Below are 5,357 nucleotides of genomic sequence, written 5' to 3'. Positions count from 1 at the left end.
CGACTTCCATCCAGTAGTAAATAAACGACAGAGATCGTTGTCTGCGATAGCAATGCACCTGTCGCGGTGCGCGTACGTTGCACGGCGCGTCAACAGCTTTAGTACCCCACCTATAGGGTTGGTATTAATACCGCCCCCCCCCCCCCCCCTACCACCAATACATGGACGATCGAAGCTAGCACAGGGTGAGGCCAGGGTTAAGTGTAAATTTTTGGGTTAGAATAAGTAACGAACTAACGATACTTAAGTTTTTTGATTTAGCTTCATTTGTGAAACGTGCAAATCAATGGACTTCTCACACTGGTCAAATTTTGTAGTGGGTACGTCCTAAAGTTGTTCCCCTGAAAATATAATTAAGTAATTAAAAAGAATGACGTTTTCACCCCGAGTGCCCAAAGTCTCAAAAAAAGAGAGCGGGTAAAAATTATCAATAAAATACGTCCCAAAAAGATCTGACAAACGCTGAACAGGGGTGTGCCATGCCCAAATAAACAAAATGTTATAAATAAATGAAAAGAGTAGTCAAGACAAGAACAACAAAAACAATCACACATAAAACAAAGCAAACAAAAACAAAGGGAAATATTAAAATGTGCATAGGGTAAAGGTTCACAAATTAAGCCTTATTAGGCAATAACGAAGCAAGTGAATTGGCAAGAACAAAAAAACAGCCATCGTAAAGGAAACAGACAAATAACAATGTTAAATCCCGGAGCAGATTAAATAATTTATTGACATCAAATTTTGGTAAACCCTAAGAATTATTTCAATTAGATGGCTTATAAAGAATTGTGATAACTATATTCTATATGTAGATATAGTAGGGCGAAAAATGAGAAATAGTAAAGCTGTACTTCAATTCTTATGGACGACAGAGCTGGAAAAAAGGAGATGATGGTATGAAAATGACAACAGTTGAAGTGACGACTAGGGGCGATAGACATACATTGTACAAATAAGTAGATCTGTATTTGTGTGTACAAGGGCAGATTGTATGACTCTCCTCTCCATGAGAATGTATGGGAATGTATGGGACTGTATTGATAACTGAAGGGAATGTATGGAAATTTTACATATATGAAAAGGGAAATAAGGGTATACATATTATCTAACGTGGGGGAGTTAGAGGGGGTGAATGAAGAAAGAGATAAAAGATAGAGAAGATAAGAAAGAGGGGGAAAGAGATACAGAAAGGTAAAGAAAATAGATAACAAATATAATCGTTGTAGAGAGGGATGGGGAACCTATTCAATTAAATTCGTTTTATTAAACCATTTAAAATATTAAAAAACAGTATACAAATTATGCATGTATGAACATTTATATTGATACAGTGTAAATGGTCAGAGTGCCCCTCACGCCAAGGCTTGATTAATGGAGCACCCAACACATAACGAAATATACATAGAAAGAAAAAAACTTAGTTTAAACAAAAACATTAAAACATTAAGCACTAAACTTAAAGGTAAAGGGGAATAGGAAAAGGTAAAATAAGAAAACTGAAGGAGGAGAGATCAAATTGTATGTTTATTTGGCATAGGTAGTTATATTGCAGCACGCTAACCTATAGAGAGAATGAGAGAGGTATAAAAGGTGAAGGGTTTCGTCCATGGCATAAACTGAACATTGTAAGTACCTTGCCGCATATGCCTTTAGCGTTATGCATGATCTGCATGATCTGGAATCCTCTCCATTTTTGTTTTTAGTCGCTCTATATATTTATTGCATTGTGCACTATAGTATACTTTGTATTGTTAACGCAGTATTGTGACCATTATTATGATTGCATTGTGAAAACATTACAGTTAAAACAACCTTGTATTACGGATGGAACGATTTGCAAACATAAAGAGGCACTGTAGAGCAACTCATCGTATATGAACAAATAGTTTCAAATTCATCATACATTAGGTAAAGTTGAATGGTCATATCCAAAATGTGCTTTTTAACCCCCAAAATCAAAAGAATAGCGCAAAATGAGATCACACATAAAACCCGCACGGTTACAATACAGACAGCCTCATAAAGATAAGGATCAATATTCGCATCAAAGCCTACAACATTAGTTGCTGTAAATGAATGTGAACACGTTATATTATGATCATCGCTACCTGAGAAGAGTACATTTATATATTTTGAGACATATTATTTCCTTTTTTCATTACAAATGTAACTATTGATGATGTGAAATATTGATGAATAAACAGGATCTGCTCATTAACAGATATTATCAGGGATTTGTATTGACTGGATCTGGAAGTGAACAAAATTTAACATTTATTCGAAAAATGGTATGTATGAATACAACAGGAGGCCAGTATTTATAAAAACGTACAAAGTTAAATTCATGTTAAATTCAAGTGGGTAAATTTAGTCCATGAATTGCAACTACCATAACCCTTAAACAGGATACCGTAATTCTGCAACGGAATGAACAAATATGATTCAGGTAGACATGAAATCGAGATGTAATTCTTTATTTCATGGCTGAATTAATGTCATCTATTCATTTGACAGAATTACAGTAATTTGTCAACAATAAAGAGCTTCGCATTCATTCATCGCTGTAAATCTTTGGACTTATAGTTAAACCAGGTTTAACTTAATCCGCTTATAACGGTGATGATGATTATAAGCCAAAACGACCCCGTTACTATGCCCTGTACAAATTTGAAAGAATTGTACATGAATGAGAACTTTTAATTGGCCCAAGTGATGAACAAACATAAGCCTGCATGTAAGGAAGAGGTTGAATATAAGATTTTTTTCAAAAGACGATTTCCTCTTGACTTGTATACGGCAGCTACCCAACAGGGCAACTAGCAACATGACAGCTACATCCCTGAAAGTTTTCCCTAAGAAAATTACCTTGAATACAGATGACCGTACTTCCTGCTATATAAGCCCTACAACATCAATGACTTATGCGTTTACTATTTTTATTATTATATATTCGCAAAGACTTAGAAAAATCAGTGAATACAAAACAAGAGTACATTATTTTGGAAGAGAGTCACATGAATGCCGGGAAAAGAAAAAAGATTGACTTAATAACTATAACCAGAAGGTCTACTTTTCCAATCCGCCATGTGCAACAGAAATGGAAAGAATAAAGTGGTGAGGTATTAACAATAATCTTTCATGATTCTGTAGAACACTAAATAACTGGTGGTTATTAAACTGAGTAAATAAATATTGTCAGTTTAGTAGATTTTCGGATTGACCATCTTTCTTTTGGATTACCGTGGTAGATATCCATGGACTATCATGATGCGTAATGACATGCTGCCATCTTCGGCCAATTGATCAGAACTTCGCCTCCCGCTCTTCATTAAAACAAAAATAATATCTCTCTTATCTCCCTTGACAGACGCCAACAACAGACTATGCAACTCATCTGCGAAGACATTCTTATTTGTGTTCGTGTGTTGTTCAGGTGTTTGAAATTCCCGATTTTTTTTTCCTTAGTGTCGGTGAATGCAAAGTATGTCACCTGCCATTATTTGACATGCCTCACGAATTATAATATAGAACTTAAGCTTATCTGCCGTAGTTTATAGGAGGGATTAGACCGTCCTGCAAGGTCACTGGACAGGTGGTTATCTCATCAACTCAGCTCTCAGTTAACATAAGAAAAAGAGGATCATGGGGGACCAATGGTCACCGATTAGGCATTGTTTGTTATATAGAGGGCGCAAGTAGTTACAAGTAGTGCAGTGGGCCTTTAAAGAAAAGCCCACACCTTTGCCGGTGGGATAAGATATATCATTGTCAAGTCAATGCGGGAAATGGAACGAATGGATGTAAGTCATTACATCATCTACGGTGAACATCAGAAATATTATTCAAAGGCAGTGAAATGACTAGATTACTCGAGGAGAAAGAATTAGAAGGCTTGAATCAAAAGTAATTAATCACGAGGAAGCCGCATTTCAAACAGTGTAGTGTTTACAAACAAAATTATCATAATATACTTTAGCAGGCTTCAAGTAACCACTGCCAGAAACGAAACCTGGTACTAACCAATGATAAAGAACGGCCCAAATCAAACAGAATGTCAACATTATCTACATTCTGATTCCTCTAACTAGTGAAATTTTTGTGTGAAATACACTTCCATTTGATTTGATCCAATTTTTAAACATAGAATTAGTTAACCGACTGGAATATATAGATATGAACCCCTTTTTCATAGCCTTATTTTTGTTTAAATAAACAAATCTGTACAATCGAAATTGAAGGCTTCCGGAAACACCATGAGGGAACTTATTGAAAAGGCTGTTGATATATGATTTCTGTTTATTGACAAAGCAATTTAATTAAGCAAATATTATCAAAATAGCAAACAAAGCACATTCATAAATTCTCTGATAACATTAAATTAGCTTAGTACAATGTATATTTGCACATTGATATACTCTTGCACTTCGACTGAGCGATAAATGCAACGACATCTCCAACACAACTGTTAATCCTTACTCCAAGTGGTACCCGAATAATAACCATTCGACTCTGTACACAAACAAGTCGAAAATAAGGTTACAAGGGAGCGCACTTATTTCCCTTCCCTCGGGAATATTGAAATTACTTATAATGTTCCGGCAAACATCATAAATTGTCTGGGCATACATCATAATTATCTGGGCAGCGTAATTTGTAATTTGTATATATTATCTACAATATTGTATTATCATGAAATTACCTTTGACTTTCATAAAGTGTTAAAAGAATTTGTTTTGCTCTCTCGCAAAAACTAGGAACTTGAATCAGCTGATATTCGGGCAAGAAACGACGTTAGTCCCCCACCTCCCGGCGAAAATATGTCCTTACCCCTATGTGCAATGTTACATTCTTCGGAAATCATCAATACTTGATAATCATTTTTGCACAAGTTCTTGGTATAACAATCCTAGGAATGTTAATATCAATATCAATTTTTATTTTTATATTTTATTTTATTTCATTTATTAGTCAAGTTCGATGTAACATAAATACAAAGGGTAAAATGATATTAAAAAGTGAAAACATAATTATAAATAATGATAATGATAAATTGCCAGGATGGCTCATGAAAGCTGAAAACCTATTTACAAATTATCATATCTATTAATGAAAAACTGCTATCATGTTATCATTTTACGTCGGGTAATATTAAGGGAAAAGCCCCAGCAGGGTGTGGGCCGACTCGGAAGTTCTATGTCAATATTTCTCCAGTCAGTAGTAAGGTCCAAAGAACATAGCGAATGAAACACCCGGTCACACCGACCAGACCGATAACAGACCGAACATAAAATTACATTACCCCCGAATGGCCCAAAATTGGTCGGTTTGGAGTCGGTGTAGAGTCGGTTAAGCTA

The sequence above is a fragment of the Strongylocentrotus purpuratus genome, unplaced genomic scaffold, assembly GCF_000002235.5.
Source record: "Strongylocentrotus purpuratus isolate Spur 01 unplaced genomic scaffold, Spur_5.0 spur5_scaffold_9, whole genome shotgun sequence".
NCBI classification, from domain to species: domain Eukaryota; kingdom Metazoa; phylum Echinodermata; class Echinoidea; order Camarodonta; family Strongylocentrotidae; genus Strongylocentrotus; species Strongylocentrotus purpuratus.
Note: the sequence above shows the minus strand (reverse complement) of the source record.